Raw genomic sequence first — 19,462 nt, forward strand, 5'->3', positions numbered from 1 at the left:
CTCAAGTAGGGGTAAAAGATCCCATGGCACAGTTCCAAGGAAGAGTTCTCCTTAGTGACCTGGCTAATATTTATCCCGTAACCAATATCTCTAAAATGTATTATTTGATTATCATCATATGTTGTTTGCAGGCTCTTGCTGAGTGTCAAACTTAAAGAGACCTCGGCAGTGCAACAAGCTGGCCGCACTCAGCCAACGGAGGTTAAGGGAATCTCAGGGGTAAACCTTTTTTAATCATGTTGCTTCTTCAGAGGAACAGTTGGGGGTAGGGGTGGGCGGGGATGGTGGGATGGAATTAGAGGGCGCGTTAGTCCTGGGGAGCCTCAAGTACCTGTCCATAGTTTTGGTTTCCTTATCTGAGGAAAGGTATACTTGCCTTCAAGGAGGCGCAGCAAAGTTTCACAAGATTTATTCCTGGGCTGATAGGGCTGTCCTGTCAGGAGAGAGTGACTAGAACAGGCCTACGTTGTCTTGGAGTTTAGAAAAATGGGAGGTGATCTCATTGAAGTATCGAAAAATTCTTAGCTTGACAGTGCAGCTTGACAGGAAAGATGCTGAGAGACTGTTTTTCCTGGTTGGAGAGTTTAGAATTTGAGGTCACAGTCTCAGAATAAAAGGTTGGCCATTTAGGATTGAGATGCGGAATTTCTTCACTCGGTGGTTCTGAATCTTTGGAATTCTCGATACAAAAAGTCTGTGGATAGTCAGCTGTTGAGTATATTGAAGATCGAGGATGACATTTTTTTTGGCACAAATAGAATGAAGTTATATAGGATAGAGTGGGACAATGGAGTTGATGTAGAAAATCAGCCATCATCTTAATGAATGGTGAACAGTCTCAGGGACACTTATTTCATATGTTTTTATTGTACCTTCTTGAGTGACCACTTGGTAAGTTTCATCAATAGACGATTAGGAGCTGACTACAGGAGAAACGTGACAGAGGATCACTGGAAGAGGAGAGAAAAAAAGAAATTAACATAGTGCAAAGGGAAAATTTGAATAAATCTTCCATAGGACCGGATTCAATTTCTTCATATCATAACCTTTGGACTATATACAAAATATATGTACCATATAACTTTTTTAAAAAATGATGTGTAGTTTTCTGAGCCAGTTTATTGGTTAATAGCAGTGAAGTGACGTGTGTGTTGCTGTTTGGCAATGTTGTTGGATATGTCGGAATTTTAGTGTGTTCCTTCTGAGCTTCCATTAAAATTGGAAACCAAGTTGCAGACTTTAGTACCTGTTTGATATAGGGATGATTAGCAAAATTCTTTTAAAAATGTCCCGGAATATACCCTATGTTTATGCTTTAATATAAGATGCTGCATCTAACTTGCTTTTGAGTTGGTTCTACATTAAGACAACCTACATAACAAGAATTCAAAGAATATTTTGTCCAGCTGCATGAGGGATATAGAACCCCAGCAGGGAAGTGAGCATGACCTGATTGAACGGCAGAACAGGCTCAAGAGGCTGAATGGCCTCCTCCTATCCCTGTATAAAGTGCAATGTTGGTTGGAACCCACTGAACGTGCCACTTACTTGTGATCAATAAATGAATGACGATGCTAAATTACGACTGCCAAAGTTTTACTTTCCTAGCCAAGCAGTAATTCTTACTCGATTACAAGATCTTGTAGATTTCCTTACAATTGAATATTTGCCTTGTACAGAAGAGGGGAGTGAAAAATGGGAAAGGCTGACATATGAATGAGAAATTGTGAGAACCATACTGAGAGAGAAAGAAAAAGTGAAACAAACAACAAGATAAACAGAAAAGTAATTAGAGGAGTGAAGAGGAGTGGATCATTTGTATATGGTATTATAACAGTGAAAGTGCCAAACTGTTCCCATTTTTTGTGCCCATACTGTGATGGAGGTGGGGGAGGAAAATGTCACAATGCGGTTTTCGTTTGATGAGAGAACTAGGAAAGAAAGACTTGCAATTCTGAAGCCTCATTCATGACCTCAGGACGTCCCAAAGTGCTAATTTACAGCCAATCAAGTACTTTTGAAGTGTAGTCTGTGTTTTTTGTAATGCGGGAAATGCCACAGCCAATTTTCGAATACCGAGTTCCCACAAACAACAATATGATAATGACCAGATAATCTTTTTCAGTGATGTTGCTTCAGGGATAAATATTGGCCAGGACATTGGGGATAGCACCCTACTCTTTCAAAATGGCACCATGTGATCTTTTACCTGAGCGAGCAAGTCAGACAAGCCAGATGAAAGACAAATTGGTAAGGGAAGTTTCTATTCCAAGTTAGTGAGCACAGAGATAAAAATGCAACACCTGCCCCTTCACTTCCTCTCTCCTCACTGTCCAAGGGCCCAAACACTCCTTTCAAGTGAAGCAGCATTTCACTTGCATTTCCCCTAACTTAGTCTACTGCATTCGTTGCTCCCAATGCGGTCTCTTCTACATTGGAGAGACCAAACGCAAACTGGGCGACCGCTTTGCAGAACACCTGCGGTCTGTCCGCAAGAAAGACCCAAACCTCCCTGTCGCTTGCCATTTTAACACTCCACCCTGCTCTCTTGCCCACATGTCTGTCCTTGGCTTGCTGCATTGTTCCAGTGAAGCCCAACGCAAACTGGAGGAACAGCACCTCATCTTCCGACTAGGCACTTTACAGCCTTCCGGGCTGAATATTGAATTCAACAACTTTAGATCTTAAACTCCCCCTCCCCCCATCCCCTTTCCGTTTCTTCCCCCTCCCCCTTTTTTTTCCAATAATTTATATAGATTCTTCTTTTCCCACCTATTTCCATTATTTTTAAATCTACAATTAATACCTTGTTAGTCTTTCCACCCCACCCCCACTAGAGCTGTACCTTGAATATCCTGCCATCCATTCTTAATTAGCACTTTTCTTAGATAATATCACCACCTTCAACACCTCTTTGATCCTTTTGTCTGTGACATCTTTTGATTATCAGCTCCTATCACTGCTTGCTTGTCCCTACAACCACCCCACCCTCAACTTCTCTACCCCCGCCCCCCCCACCTTAAACCAGCTTATATTTCACCCCTCTCCTAACTATACTTCAGTTCTGTTGAAGGGTCGTGTGGACCCGAAACGTCGACTCTTTTCTTCTCCACCGATGCTGCCAGACCTGCTGAGTTTTTCCAGGTAATTCTGTTTTTGTTTTGGTCTCTAAGTGTGACTGATGGGAGCATTACCCAATCACCTCCATCGGGACTAGTATGTCACTGTATGCTGTAAAATGGACTGTTTGCTATGGGTATTGCCACAAGTCTGCCCTGCCTCCAGTTCATTGGCTGACACAGTGGTGTCAATGAATACTGAAGATTTAACAGACCTCACTAATCTCACGAACAATCACGGAGAGTTTTTCACTCTTAAAGACTTTCCTATGGCAGCCAGTACTTCAAGCATGTGTTGCGAATCTTTGCGATCCTCTAATCCAGAGGGCTGCGGACACTCAGTCATTGAATATATTCAGGCCTGAGGTTGATAGATTTTTGTACACTTAAGGATCCAAAGGCTTTAGAGAGGGTGTAGAAATGATTTACAAGAATGGTTCCAAAGATGAGGGACTTCAGTTCAGATTGCAGAAGCTAGCATTGTTCTCCTTGGAGACGAAAAGTTTGAGAGTAGCTTTGATAGAGGTGTTGAAAATCATGAGGGATCTAGATGCAGTAGATTGAGAGAACCTGTTCCCATTGGCGGAATGGTCGAGAACTAGAGGACACCGATTTAAGGCGAGTGACAAAAAACAATCAAAGGTGACATGAGGAAAAAATATACGTAGTGAGTGGTTAGGATCTGGAATGCAAAGCCTAAGAGTGTGGTGGAGACAGATTCACTCATGGCTTTCAAAAGGGAATTGGATAAACACCCAAAGAGAAAAAAAATACAGGGCCATGAGATAAGGTTGGGGGTGAAAACTAGCTAAATTTCTCTTGCAGAGAGCTGATATGGGCTCAATGGGCCAAGTGGCCTCCTTCTGTGCTGTAACCATTCTCTGATTCTTTGGGATATATGGATGGGGCAGAAAAGTGGAGATGAGGTAGAAAATCAGTCAGGATCTTAAAAAATGGCAGAGCAGGTTAGAGGTGCTGTATGGCTTACTCCAGGTTGTATATTTAATGTTTTTTTTACATTGAAGGCATGAGGCACCAAATGTATTATATCTCCAGTCTGAGAGACACTAGCGAGTTAACATTAATGATCCCGTGTTAACATTAATGGAAGATAGTACACAATGCTTTCCCTCTTAATACTTTGCACACCATTGTAACTATGAACACTAGGGACGTTAGTGAACAAAGATGGAAAAGGCAAAAAAACAAACTACATATTTTAAATTCCGCAAATTCAAATGGGGGAATCTTAATAGCTAAATATGTTGGTGGGTGAGGCTCCTCACAGTTAAAAATTAAATGGTGTTTTTTCCCAGAAGAAAAATTGGGTGTAATTAATATAGATGGAGACAAGGCCACAAGTGAATATTAATCTCGGTGATTTGCACTTCTGAATGTTAAAACAATGCATCCAATGCCAGCACGTGATCTCATTGTTATATCTGCTTCACTTCCCTTTCCAAGCTGCTATTTTTAAAATGTATTTCTATTTACACTGCTCATGAGTCACACAAATTTAGTCAAACTCAGCTATAAACCATTAATGTATTCTAATTTTCACTAAACCTTAGATTGCTGACTCGAAACGTTAACTGTGTTCCTCTCCGCAGATGCTGTCAGACTTGCTGAGTTTTTCCGGCTATTTTTGTTTTTGTTTCAGATTTCCAGCATCCGCAGTAGTTTTGCTTTTATCTTAGATTGCTGACATTGTTATACAAACATTTATGTATAGAAACAGGCCATTCGGCCCAGTTAGTCTGTGCTGGGGTTTATGCTCCACATGAGCATCCTCCCACTGCCCTTCATCCTGCCTAGCGTGCCAACCCTCCAGGATTAGCCTGGAGACTCCAGGAATTGAAGATCAATCTCCAGCACACTGCTGTGTGCAACCCTGGAGAAAAATCATCAGGACATTAATAATATTTGTTTATTTTTGTCATCTTTGAGCATTTCTCTTTACCAGATATAAAAATATTGAAAACGGTGGAATGAAAGGCTGTTCGGCTGACAGTCAAGCATCATCCAATTGGGTAATGAGTCTTTTTGCTTTCCAATTGGTATAAGGCGGCAGTGTGTCACAAGGATGGATGTGTTGACCGACTAATGGCTGGAGCGTAAGGGCAAGTCATGTGATGAAACCTCCAGGAATACATTTAATCAAAGTTGGCAAACCTAATCCTGTCCTATCTTTCTGCTAATTTTTCCCCCATGTACTTATTTAACTTCCCCTTAAATGCATCTATGTGATTTGATTCATCTACTCCCTGGGGTAGCAATTTCCACATTCTCACCACCCGTTGGGTCTTTTGGACGAGGTATTAAATCGAAAGTGCTGGAAAAGCTTGGCCGGTCTGGCAGCATCTGTGGAGAGAGAAACAGAGTTAATGACTCTTCTTCGGAACTCAAGTTCAGAAGAAAAGTCACATTTGACTCGAAACTCTATTTCTTTCTCCAGAGAAGCTACCAGACCTGCTTAGTTTTTCCAGCACTTTGTTTTTATTTCAGAACTCCAGCATCCACAGTAATTTGTCCTTATTTTAGTGTTAAACCGAGGCCCTGCCTGCCTTGTCAAGTGGGCGGGAGAGACATGATTCTATTTTGAAGGAGAACAGGGGAGTCCTCCCTGGTATCCTGGGCCAACATTGATCCCTCAAACAACTCACTAAGACATCATTTATCCAGTCATAATAACGGTTATGGGAGCTTGCTGTGTGCAAATTGGCTGCGGTGTACCCTGCCTTAGTACAATGACTGTACTCCAAAAAGGGTTTAATTTACTGTCAAGCGCCTTGAGGTATCCTGAGGTAGTGAAAGGCGTTATGTAAATGTACGATTTTTTTTGGTATATTTTGAAAAGGAACATTTTTAAGGCTATGCGTTAATGGCAGGAGGAAGAGCCGGACTAATTGAATTGCTCTTCCAACAAGCACGATGGACCGAATGGATTCCCTGTGTGCTGCAAGATTCAACCAGTCATCCCCCCACTGTCCGTTTCGTCAGTTTGTGCAGTTTGGAGACAGTGCCAAAAGTTTGGCCCGAGGGCGGGGGTAAGAGGGAAGTGCCCGTCCAGCAGGAAACTGCTCCTGTGCCGAGTCTATGTGGAAGGAGGCTGCAGTCAGGTGATTTGCTGACCCTGTGCAAGTCCATAAAGCAGCCCGAGATAGAGAGAGAAAGGCAGAGATGTGTTCGATCTTGAGGTGCGGAAGAGAGCTACGAATCCCATTCTAATCCCCCTGGAAGACATTGCGATCTGTAAGTAGCGATCAGCTTTATGCGGATTGTAGCAGATTGAAATTGACACATTGTTCAGTTGCTTACAGTGTGTGTCTGTTACATTGTATCCATTCTGATTGGGATCCCCTTTTACATGGAGCTATCAGGTTAAGTGGATCTTCTTATTTTGACCGAGATAGTTATTTTTTTTTTCTTAATTGCACTGTCTCCCTTTCAGTCCTGGTTTTTTTTTAAAAAAAAGGAAGTATCGACCTTTAGGTTGAGAAAGGGGATTTTGGCCTAGACGCTAAATTGAAAGCAAAACAGAAACCGACGCATCAAATTGAATGGCTGTCGGAGGAAGATTAATGTTCGATAACAATACAAGGGGAGAGATGCACTTGTATCGTCGTTCTTGCGTTTAACCTCGGTTAAAATGAAGGTGGATCAACCGAGGTGGGTAATGTGAGAGTGTGCAACCCAGTGTTACTGATACTTTATGTGATCGTTAAAGATTGATGTCTATGCAGGGTCAGGGTATATCGTAAGACAGTACTGTATTGGTATGTTCAGCTAGGTTCAAAATCACAAGTATATTTTTAGGGATCAGAATACTGCTTTGAACTGTAACTAAGGTTTTCAGCTTGGTGGAGGATCTATAATTGATGTGTGAGTGTATGTATGTTTGCAATATACCTGCTTATCTATAGCTACACATTCAGACACAATTTGTATTTATATGGTGCTCATTACATAGAAAAATATCCTAGGCTTCTTCCCTCTCTCTCACTCTTCAGGTACCATGCCCTGAATGCGTGTTGGCAACCATGGACTTCTGTGTTGGTCCATGGTTATGCTTGGCAAGGTGCTGCAGTGGTTGCTGTTGCCTTCTGCAGTATGGATGACCAGGAGACTCTTCCGCTCTTACCGCCTGCCATAGGCATATTGGAAGGACTTACAGGTTGATAATCAATCTGTTTGGCTACATTATGGGCGCACCTTCTGTGGCCATCAAGATCTGGGGTGGGACCTGATCCCAGAGCTTCTGGCTCAGTGGCAGGGATGCTACCCACTGCGCCACAAGAACTTCCTCCTAAGCTACTTCACAGAGGCATAAATTAAATATTGAACTCAGAGCCCTAGGAGGAGAAATTAGGAGGGGTGACCAAAAACTTGGCCTACAAGGAGGGTCTTAAAGGAGCAGAGGGAGGTGGAGGGTTTTAGGAGGGAAATTCAGAGTGGGGGGCCTAGGTGGTTGAAGGCAAGGCTACATATGGTAAAGCGGGTGGGTGCGATGGAGCTTGCACAGGCATCCAGAGTCAGACAAACAGAGTTTGGGGAGAGCTTGGGCAGGTGGGTTGGAGGCTGTGGAGGGATTGAGAATTTTAGACATCGAGGATCTGGGAGCCAATGTAAAATCAGCAAGAACAGCAATGGTGGATGAGTGAGAATTGGTCTGGGATTGGATAGATGCATCATGGCTTTGACTGAGTTGAAATTTGTGGAGGAAGGAGAATTGAAATCGTGAAGCCTGGAGATGATCCAGGATGGTTGGGGTAGTAGAGGCAGGTGGACTAAAGGCACCTAGTGTATTAGAAGTGGCCTTTGTCAAGGAGAAGGCATGAGGTCAAAAGCTCAGTTCAGGGTTCATGAGGATTTCACGGTTACAATGTTTGGCTCAATCTGAGCGTGTGTGGAATTTGTAGCAAGGGTGTAGAGATGGTTGTGGGTAGCCAAAGATGTTGGCTTTGATCTTCCTAGTTTTTGGCTGAAGGAAATTGTGGCTCATTGAGACTGGAAGTCAGATAATCAGTCTGACAGTGTTCAGCAACGGTCGTTCTGGCTGACCCCATGTCTATTAATGTCATGGGCAGATATTTAGATGAGTAAGGGGGAATCTAGAGGTAAGAACTAGGGGGCAAGGAGAAAATCTGCCTGCTATGTTGTGGTTATTGGTCAATTGTGTCAAAGGCTGTAGGGAATGAAAATGTGCCATATTCACAGGGGATGTGACTTGTGACTTTGGTTGGGCTGTTGCAGTGCTTTTGAAAGCATGAAATACTGATTTGAGAATTTCAAGCACCAGAGTTGCAGGAAAAACGGATATGGATTTGGGAGATGTAACATGTTTAAGGATTTTGAAGGGTGGAATGTTTGAGGAGGGAGCTTTGAAAGGGAAGGGGACAATAACTGGGTGCAATCTAGAAGGGAAGTTAGGTGGTTGGCAGGAATTGGGTCGAGGGAGCAGAGGTGCGTCTCATGGACAGATTAGTTGGGAGAGGGCAGGCGGGGAGGTAGGCAGGAAACGGGAATTCAGGGCTTGGACACGGTGAGCCTGGAAGGGAGATTTGGTTTGCTGGGAAAGGGAGAAGCAGTAGAGGCAGCTGAACGGATGGTCTTGATCTTAATGGCAAAATAATCAATGAGCTCCTCAAACTTGTTGGCGAGGGTAAAGGGGGCTGGCGAGAGTAATTTAAGGAGATAGTTGGTAGCGAAAAATATAAAGAGGGGTTATCTTTGCTCTCCAGGATACTTGTGGACTATTGGGCAGGTTTGGCAGTAGACAGTGAGGTCCATTAGTCCACTAATCAGGGATTCGTCCCCGATCCAACTAGATCATGGAGATGAATAGCTAAGCCAGATACGCTGAGGTTTGTGCTCCGTAGACTTGAGCGAGCAAAGATGGGTGGACATAGAAGGGTGGAAGAGTGTTAAGGTTTTTCTGGGGGCAAGGGCATCAAAGGTAGGGATGAGGGAGTGATTGAGTAAATCAACAGCTGTAGAAGCATCGTGGCAAAAGGAAAGCCAAATGCTAGGTAGTTTAGAATTAGAAAGTACAGTTGTAAGTGACTTGGTAAAGTTAGTTTTCTTGAAGTGGACACAGAAGGATGTGAGTGATTAGGGCTGCAAGGAAGTGGTTTAAGATGACCATAAAAATAAGTTGAGAGGCCACAGAAGATGGCCAGGTCAAAGGAATGACACTGGAGATGGCTTTGAGAGATAAAATGAGGATGGGTTCAAGGGAAATATAAGGCAGTGGATTCAGAGGAGGGAGTGCTGGGGGAGCTGAGATGGAGATTGAAATCAGTGAGGATGGCCTGACACTCACTGTGGAGGATGAGGGACGATGCCTTGGAAAGAAGCTGAGGGTGAAGGTTGGGGATTAGCAGACATTTGAGATTTTCAAGGAGCGGTGAGAGGGGTTGAACTTTGGTATGTGCTCAGAGGAGGAGAAAATAGCGGGCAGAGAGATCAGGGGGTGTAGTGGTAAAACCATACCGCCACAGGTAAAACCATACCGCCACTGCATGGTTCAGGCATAGGTGGTGAGATGCCTATCCAGCTGCAGAAGCTTTTGGTAAGTGGCTCAGTATCACCATGTGAGCCAAATGGCTAATTGGATGGCTCTTTCAAAGGCTAAGCACAGACATGGTGGGCTGAATGGCCTGCTCCCATGCTGTATGCTTTAATGAAGTTTGTGTTTGAGGAAGAATTCTCACTCCTAGTGAGAATGCATTGACTCCTCCTGGCATGCGAAAATGTACAAACACTAGATGCAGGGAAAATGGGGCACTGCTGTGATGCTCTCCGCGGGTCGTTGCCTCACCTGCCATAAGTGACCATTTGTGGCGTGATTCTGGGAAATATACCCCAGAATTGGTGCTTACTGTGCAGGGAAGTGGTCAACTGGAGACAACAGAACGTTTGTATGCATGGCGAGTTAACAGTGACGTTTTCATTTCTGTTTATATTTGGTGTCATGGTAGATGCCTACAACTCTCTAATTAATTAATGGAAAGTCATGTCAGCGCCATAATTTGCCAGCAGCAGATCAATAACCACGTTCAAGTTAATGCCGTGCGACTCTGTTCGATGTTACAGCTTCACTGATTAACTACTTTCAGTTTATAATTTTTTTGACCATTGTCTATTTTAATTGCTCCAGCATTGGTGGCTGTGCCTTCTGTTGCCAAGCCCCAAGCTCTGGAATTCCCTCCCTACGTCTCTCCACTTCTCTACCTTGCTTTCCCCTTTCAGACACACTTTGACCAAGCTTTTGGTCATCTGACCTTATATCGCCTTATGGCTTGATGTCACATTTTGTTTCATAATGCCCCAGTGAAGCACCTTGGAACGCTTTATCACATAATAAACTGCTATATAAATATAGGTTGTTGTTATAATGCAACGTTGCTCTCAGTTTTCAGTATCACCATCTCACAGTCAAAGCTGGGTTCTGCTGTTTGTGGGGAAGACAAAAACTAGGGGCCATGAATATAAGGTTGTCATTAATAAATCTAATAGGGAGTTCAGAAGACACATATTTGCCCAGAGAATAGCTAGAATGTGGAACCTGTTACCATAGAGTATAGTTGAGATGATTAGTATAAATGCATTTAAGTGAAAGCCAGATAAACAAAGGAGAAATGAATGGAAGAATATACTGATAGAATTAGATGAAGATGTGTGGGAGGGTGGGGGGTGGTGGCTTGTGTGGAACATAAACATTAGCATGGATCAGTTGGGCTGAATGGCCTGTTCCTGGGATGTACTTTCTATGTACAAGGCCAGCATTTATTGTTCATCCTGAGTTGTCCTTGAGAGGGTGGTGGTAGCCCTCCTCCTTCAACTGCTACACTCCATTCTTTGTAGCAGTTTGGTACAAGCAAATTATACTTGAGAAGCCACTTCAAAAGACAATTAGGAGCCAACCAGATCGGAGTGGGCCTGGAATCACATATGCACCCAGACCAGGTAAGGGCAGGAGGATTCCTTTTATAAAAACAAAAGACTCTTTCATACAAGCTTCTTTGAATGCAAGTAGTAATATACAAGCAATCTGCTAACCCCTATGTAAAATAAATTAACCTGGAAGTTGGCAGTTCTGGAACAATATTGATAGGTACTGTTTGTATTCCAGACTGTGAAAGGAATGGTTCATTAGCTTGTGTGTACAGATATGCCCCCTCCCCACCCCAATTCATGGTAATCCAATCCCTCAAAAGTAGTTTGGGTAAATGAGCTATGCTTGTCCTCTCGTTTCTTGCTCACTGGTTCATGTTGTTTGAATTTTATGCCCCTGGAAGTTAGGAAAGCCGCAAAATCAAAGGTGGCTCACAGAGGATAAATCCTAAAAGAACAAACTTTTGTTTATATAGCACCTTTCACGACCTCAGGACACATCAAAGAAAGTGTTTTACAGCCAATTAAGTATTTTTGAAGTGTAGTCATGGTTGCAATGTTGAGAAATGCAGCAGCCAATCTGCGCACAGCAAGTTCCCAAAAGCAACAATATGATAATGGCCAGATAATCTGTTTCTTTGAAGTGAATGCCAGTTGAGGGTTAAATATTGGCTAAATCAATGGGGATAACTCCCCTGCTCCTCCTCTTCAGCATAGTGCTATAGGATCTTTTACGTTCATCTTGAGAGATCGGCAGGGCCTCAGTTTAACACCTTATCCAAAAGGATAGATCTGTTCTAACACCAAGATCTGCTTGAATCAGAATCCTGAGATGTATGCCAACATTATCCTTACATTATTTGCAACCATGACTGAACTTCAATAGTACTTCACTGGCTATAAAGAACATTGGGACATTGTGAGATCATGAAAGGCTATGTATAAATGCAAGTTCTTTCTTTGAACTTTGGGATTTCTAGTAAGGCAGGGGCCTCATAGAGAGTTATTCACTAGTTATATGGGCAGTACAACATTGACTGAAGGCAATGGGATGGTTAACCATGGAACAACATAACGTTCTAAGACTGCAACTAATGTTTGGAGCAATGTGCTGAGGGAATCTGTTGCTGTTTGCTTAGACAGTTGTAGTTAGCTGTTGAGGCAGTGCTGCAATAACTGTTGTTGTGGGATGACACATCTGACCTATAATTAAGCTCCAAATCCCCTTCAAGACTAACAACAATCCTTTGACATTTTCTGTGTAAATGGTGGCTTGGAATTCAGGGTTTTCTTTGTAACACAAGCGAAAGATTCATGTGACCTGAGCAGGGACTTTCTCCTGAGGCATTGCTTTGCAAGTTTTAGCTTTGATGCTGGGCTTCAGTATAATGTGACAGCAGGTGTGTGAAGCCTTTTCACTGTGCCTACATCAGCTGCCAGTAAAAGCATCCAGCAGTACAAATACAGATTTGTAACCAGATTCAATATCTCGGGTTGCTGCTACCACTGCTCACAGGTATACGATCACTTGCATTTCACTGCTCATGCTGCTCAATTTACCATCTCTAGACACAATCCTAATCTGGAATAGTATTGCTGTCTGGGTTTAACATTCAACTATCGAGGGATAGCTGAATTATAGGGATTGAATTATGTCTGCATAATTATGTCTACCTGAGCCAATTATCCTCCCCTGGTTATCCCTTCAGCTGAAGACCACTCTTGATTCTCCCTCAGTGTCATGAGCAATTGACTAGTATATTAGTTAAAAGCCAGGACTTGTTGACATGGAAGGAGCATACGTGATGCAGTTCAGTGGGCAGATAATCAGCCTGGGAATCCTTCACCACCTCCCCACTATTGCCCAAAGGCAAAATATTGTGTGTCAAGTTACGATTAAAAAAAGAGCACACTGTTCCTTTCTCCATATCTTAACTCCTGTTGTTTTGTATCAACATTGGTCATTGAAATTTGTTATGTCAACATTTTCCCATTCAATGTTGTTATGGTAGCTGCCACAATTTAGTTCGGAGGCTCTGGTCATTGGGTGGCTCCATGGGGCAAATTTCCAAAATCTGTCTCTCGTCATTTTGTGTATTTAAATAAAATTTTATATCTCAACTGACCATTGACGATGCCATGAACAATGTACTTGTATGAAAATTTTTACACCTTGCATTTACACACTACTGAAAGTTTAATGTATTCTGTGCTGTTATATTAGAAGTACAGGCAACTATGGGCAATGCTCTAATTGGGCTTGTTCGTGGTTGGCTCTGCTGTGTGATTTAATTATTGCAGTTTTACTGATGTCATGACCAACTATTCATAAGCTGCATAACCTGGGACTGACACTGGTCTGCTACACTGGCAGAGAATGATTCTTGAAGTTAATATCTCCCTAGCACTTTGTAACCCTTTCCTGGAAAATGTATTTGTCTAACTAGCTCTTTCCCTCCCTTCCATAACATCTAATCCTATCATCTGGGCCATGCTTTCAGATACCTCCGATCTCTAGCAGTTTCTGCACAGCATCCTGCATTCCCCTGCCCCAAGCACTACTGAGATATTCTTCTGTATGAAAGGAACATGTATTATTTATACAGAGCCTCATCCTGTCTCTTAAACACCTCAAAGTGCTTCACTTGCCATGAATTGCAAATGCAGCAAGATCCTATAAGTCGCATTGTTTTGATTTGCTTGTGATGTTTGAGGGAGGCATGTTGACTGGGACCCAAGAATTCTCTGCTCTTCAGACGGAGTTGTCCATTCTTCTGTGTCTGCCTGCACTGCAGGGACAGGTAGCCATAGGTCAAAGGGTGGTACCTCATCAGCACAGTGCCCTCATTGCAGTGCACCCCTAATTTATGTGCTCCAGTCCTGGAGTGGGTCTCGAACCCATTATCCTCTGATTCAGAGATGAGTACGTGACCAACTGAGCCAAGCTCCCATAGGGGTCCTTTCATAAATTCAAGTTGATTTTGATTCAACATTGGGAAATGCATTGTTGGGGGGACAAAAACCCAAGGTCCATTTATTTTACCTCCTACCATCCTGATAGACAGATTATACAAAGATAATAAAGTTGTTGACTGACTGTAGCAATCAAACTTTATCAATGAATCTACAACAGACCCAGACATGAGGTGTCGAAAATCCCCCAGTGGTGGAAAATTTTGGGAACCATAAATGCAAAGTTGCCCATTTCTCCCAAGCATACTGCACTTCCCATATGTTCATGATTCAACTTATGTACTGTATGTACTCCAAAATACTGGGTGAAGCTACAGTACTCTTTTTAAGCTCTTTGTTGCATTCATGTTAGATGCCACCTTCACTGCTGTTGGCATTTGAGTAGGCCTAAGATACCAACTCCCTTTCATAATCAGCTGGTGAATGCTTATTACTCTGCTGTTCTCTGCATTACATGCTCACAAACTCTGGGAAACCATGTAATATGTAGGACACCTGGTATGCTCCTCAGCTTAAATACTTGTTAAGGGCATTGCCTCTAGTTTGAAAAGGTTTCCCTGGACCCACCAGATTTATGACTCCTCTTCTCCCTGCACCCCCATCCCAACCCACACCACCCTGGACCAGGGCTAAGTGTACCATTGATTGCTGCTCTAGATTTGGTAACTAATTGCATACTACAAATTGTAATACACAATCTTCTGATATGTGTGATTCACAAATTCCACTAAATGCCTTAACCCACAAGGCCAGACATTTGAGTAGGAGGGCCAAGGTGTTTGAGTGGTGTGTGTGTGTGTTCCCATTTTTGTTTTCACAGGAATCCTTGAACTGTGTCTGAGAGATTATGGAACTTTGTTTTGTTTTCAAGCTGAAAACATACTGAAGGGGACTGTACAACAGTATTCACTGTCAACTGCCAACCACTTACTGTTTATCTTGTTGTTTACCTATGTAAGCTATTGGAGGTCATGCCAATGTGATTCATTTACATCAGTGATTACAGCACAAGATAGGACAAGAACAATGACAGAAGGAACACTTGGGAGCCTGGGAATAAAATTTTACCTATATTTAACAAAAAAAGTAAAAGGGAAAAGGACTTGTGTTTATACAGGGCTCCTAAACACTTTACCCTTATCCTTTAAGATATGGGTGTGGCTGACTAGGCCATCATTTATTCTCACCCTGAGAAGATGGTGGTGTGCCACCTTCTTGAACTGCTACAGTCTGCACGGTGAAGGCGCTCCCACACTTCACAACCAAAAAATTATTTTCAGTGTGTTGTTAATCTTGTGTCAGCAAATTTGGCAATTTGCAACAGTAAGATCCACAAACAACAAATGAATCTGTTTTGGTGGTGTTGGTTGTGGGTTGAATGTTGGTTCAGATAGTGGGAGAACTTTGAATTGTATCTTGGAATCTTTTTGCATTCCTCTGAAGAAATAGACAGCCTTGGTTTAAGGTGATTCTTCTGACAGAGCAACACTCCCTCAGTGCTGTCTTAACCTAGATTAGATGCTCAAGTCTCATGAGCGAGGTTTAAATCCACTTCATGCAGTTAGAATTGAATCTGAGAGAAAAAAATCTTACTGCATTTTGTATTGAGGCAATTTACAAATGCTATTTTTATGCGCTGATAACCATGTGCTGGAAGGAATCCTGATTTGCTTCTCACTTGCTCACTTGGAGCGGGTATAGATATTTTTTTAAACATAGCATGTACAGCACAGGAACAGACCACATGTTCCAGCTGGTCTATGCCAGTGTGTTTATGCTCAACATTAACCTCCTCCATTTCAGCCTTTTAGCATGTTCTTCTATTCCTTTCTCCCTCATTTGCTTTGAATACACTGTGCTTTTCACCTCAACCACTCCATGTGCTAGGGAATTCCACATTGCAACCACTTTCTGCATAAATAAGTTTCTCCTGGATCTGATATTGGATTTATTAATGACTATCTTATATTTTTGCCCCCTTGTTCTGGTCTCTTCCCAAGTGGAAGCAACATCTCTACGTTAACCCCATCAAACCCTTCAATGACCTTGATCAGGTAACCCTATCTAAAAAAAAAACAAAAATGACTAAAATTTTTAATATTTCATACCTGCAGTATAATTCAGTATGTTTTCTTCCCATCCCTGCCATTTTAAAGAGGCTTTTTGTGGGGAGGAATGAAAGAAAGAGAATAAATTTAAAGCCATCTGTGGCCATCCTCTCAGTTCCTCCATTCCTGCCTAAAATAAATTTGGTTTCCTGGTCCATCTCTCCTCCTGGAGCTGTCACATGTATCTGAATGCCTCGGCTAACCAGAGGCTTTTGTCTGTCAGGGAGTGGTTCTTGTTGTGTTTACAAGGATTGGCTTCCTCCTTCATGGATGCCAGCCATTGTGAATTCGGCCTTTGACGCACGCTGAGTGCTATTTTCTCCTTTTTCAATGAATTGAGGTGGGACCATGGGAAAGCATGAAAAAGCTCATGTCGGCAATGTCTACATAGAAAGAAAGGCAAAACCTTGTCCCTAAACAATATCGTCTTGTTTGTCAGCACATCTGAAAAGTGCTGTGCTTTAACAAGATCAGTGACTATTGTGCAGGCAAACACACCAACCATTCTGTGCGCTGCAAAAGCACACAAATAATGGTGAGATAAATGACCAGTTAGCGTGTTTTTGGTGCCGTTGATTTGGGGAAGAATATTGGCCAAAGTACCATGGGATCTTTAACATTCCCTTGCATCTTTTGGAGAGATGGTGGCCTAGTGGTAATGTCACTGGACAAGTAGGCAGGCTGTCTGATGAGGAAAGGTTGGACAGGCTAGGCTTGTATCTGCTGGAGTTTAGAAGAGTAGGAGGCGACTTGATTGAAACATATAAGATCCTGAGCTTTCTTGACAGGGTCGACGTAAGACAGGATGTTTACCCTTGTGGGAGAATCTAGAACTAGGGGTCACTATTTAAAAATGAGCAGTTGCCCATTTAAGACAGGGGTATGGAGACCTTTTTTCTGAGGGTCATGAGTCTTTGGAACTCTTCCTCAAAAGACAGTCGAAGCAGAGTCTTTAAATATTTTGGAGGCAGAAGTAGATCTATTCTTGATAAGAAAGGGGGTGAAAGGCTATTGGGGGTAGGCAGGAATGAGGAGTTGAGGTTACAATCAGATCAGCCATGATCTCATTGAATGGTGGAGCAGGCTCGAGGGGCCGAGTGGCCTACTCCTGCTCCTAGTTCGTATGTGATCCAGAGGCCCATGCTCATGCTCCGTGGAGACATGGGTTCAAATCCCATCACTGCAGCTGGTTGAATTCAAATTCAATTCATAAAATCTGGAATTGAAAGCTAGTCTCGGTAATGGTGACCATGAAACTATTATCAATTGTTGCTTTAAAAAAAAATCTGGGGTCACTAATGTCCTTTTTTAGGGAAGGAAATCTGCCTTACTCAAGTCTGGCCTACATGTGACTCCAGACCCACAGACTCTTAACTGGCCTCTAAAATGGCCTAGCAAGCCACTCAGTTCAAGGGCAATTAGGGATGGGGCAACAAATGCTGGCCTTGTCACCAGCACCCAGATCCCGTGAAAGGATAAATTTAAAAAAACAGGCAAACCAAGCTCGCACGTCTCATCTGCGGTGTGTCACCTCCTGTAGCGCCAACCCAGATTACATACTCAAATCCTGGGATGTGATTTTAACCCACAGTCTTCTGACTCGGAGGTGACCGTGCAGCCACTGAGACAAACTGGCACCCGCTGAATTGTCAACCTGGAGCATATTGGGGTAGATTACGCATACATTATCTGCAAATATGAACTGCTCAGCCTGTTTCAATTTCCAAATGACCCTTTTGAACCTGAGCTGCTGCTTCCAGGTGTATTGTAAACTATGTTAAACTATAGTCAATGATACTGGGCTTGAGAGGATTTAATTATGGGTGGTTACATAAACTTGGCTTGTATTCCCTTGAGTATAGAAAATTGAAGGGTGATTTTGGCTGAGGCGTTTAAAATGTTAAACGGATTCGATAGGGCAGATATTGTGAAATTATTTCCTCTAGTAGGAAATCAAGAACAAAAGAACATAATTTAAAATCTGACTCTTAGGCCATTTAAGAGTGAAATCGGGAAACACTTTCATGCAACTGGGAGCGGAAATCTGAATCTCTGCTTCTCAAAAGACTGGGTGCTGGGAAGTCAATTGAAATTTTCAAGACTGAGCTAGATAGTGTTTGCTGGTATGAACCATCAAATGCGACTAAATAAAATTTAAATACATGATCTCATTGGTATAGGTTCGGGGCTGAATCGCCTGCTCCTGTTCCTATCTGTGAAATGCTTTTTCAATTTCCTGCATTTAATACATCGAATCTTGTAACGCTAAAAGGTTAAAAGGCCATATCTTATGTTATTTTATATCTGTTAGCTGGATATGAGTGATCAGCAAACCTGTCAGCTCCAAAAGATTTCTGTTCACTTTGTGCTGATTTGCTCTGTTTGATAAGTCAGCATTCTGCTGCCAGCGTGTTTCAGCAATCTGGCCTGTCACTTAAACAGCTGATGGCCAATGGTGACCTGGAGATGATTCAAGCACGTCATTCCGTAATTAATTGAGCCTTTGGCACTTGGCCCAGTTTCTGCTGAGTGGAAAGTTTAATCTGGAGAGAGAGATAGCTATGCTGTGTGCCTACTCTGTAAGGATTGAAACCAGATCGTGGTTCAGTACGGACATGAAGAGGTTTTAGTGTCAGAGCTGTTTTGTCAGTGCCTCAAGTATTTTTGGTTTTTGCCTTGTAGTATTATACTTTGTTCTCTCTCTGCATTTTTCCTGTCATGAAGCTGCTAACTCCGAACTAGGAAACAATTCCACAGGAACTGGGATATGGGGATTTTTTTCACCCAGAGGGCGGTTGTAATCTGGAAGACACTGCCTGAGGGGGTGGTAGAGGCAGAAACCCTCACAACATTTAAGAAGTATTTAGATGAGCACTTGAAACGCCATAGCATACAGGGCTATGGGCCAAGTGCTGGAAAATGGGATTAGAATACATGAGTGCTTGATGGCCAGCATGGACATGATGGGCCAAAGGGTCTGTTTCTGTGCTGTATGACTCTATGACAATCTGACCCTGGTCTCCCTCATAGACATGCACATCTCCAGAGGAAAATCTTTGGATGTATAAGCAATGGGATGCCTGCTTCTTTTCTCTTTGTACTCCCCAGGTGGGTGCTGAAAACACTTGTAGTTGTCTCAGCCCTCAGCCAACTCAGCACAGGGACTAAAGGCAAGACTGTCCTGAGCTTCATTGCTAAGTGCTCTGCCATTCAGACTGGTAGGATAATATAGCACAAAATGAGGCCATTTGGCCCATCAGATTTGCATCAGCTCTTTCAAAGCACAACAGTTAGCCCACTCACCTGCTTTTTGTCCCCCATATCCCTGCAATACTTTCCCCTTCAAGTACTTATCTATCCATTTCC

The 19,462-nt window shown here is 42.7% G+C and overlaps 1 protein-coding gene across 2 annotated transcripts in view; it reads left to right on the top strand.

Annotated features, from left to right (window-relative positions):
* Positions 1-19,462, top strand: part of tpra1 (transmembrane protein, adipocyte asscociated 1) — a 65,624-nt gene that overhangs the window by 4,446 nt on the left and 41,716 nt on the right. Inside the window, exon 1 of one of the 2 annotated variants that reach the window (XM_078543128.1) lies at positions 6,173-6,371. The exons of the other annotated variant lie outside the window; for it this stretch is intronic. The gene's annotated coding sequence lies outside the window, so the exon portion shown is untranslated. Of the gene's footprint in view, positions 1-6,172; positions 6,372-19,462 lie in introns of those variants that run through there. 2 annotated transcript variants of the gene reach the window in all.

The sequence above is a fragment of the Cetorhinus maximus genome, chromosome 6 (assembly GCF_964194155.1).
Source record: "Cetorhinus maximus chromosome 6, sCetMax3.hap1.1, whole genome shotgun sequence".
Classification (NCBI taxonomy): Eukaryota; Metazoa; Chordata; class Chondrichthyes; order Lamniformes; family Cetorhinidae; genus Cetorhinus; species Cetorhinus maximus.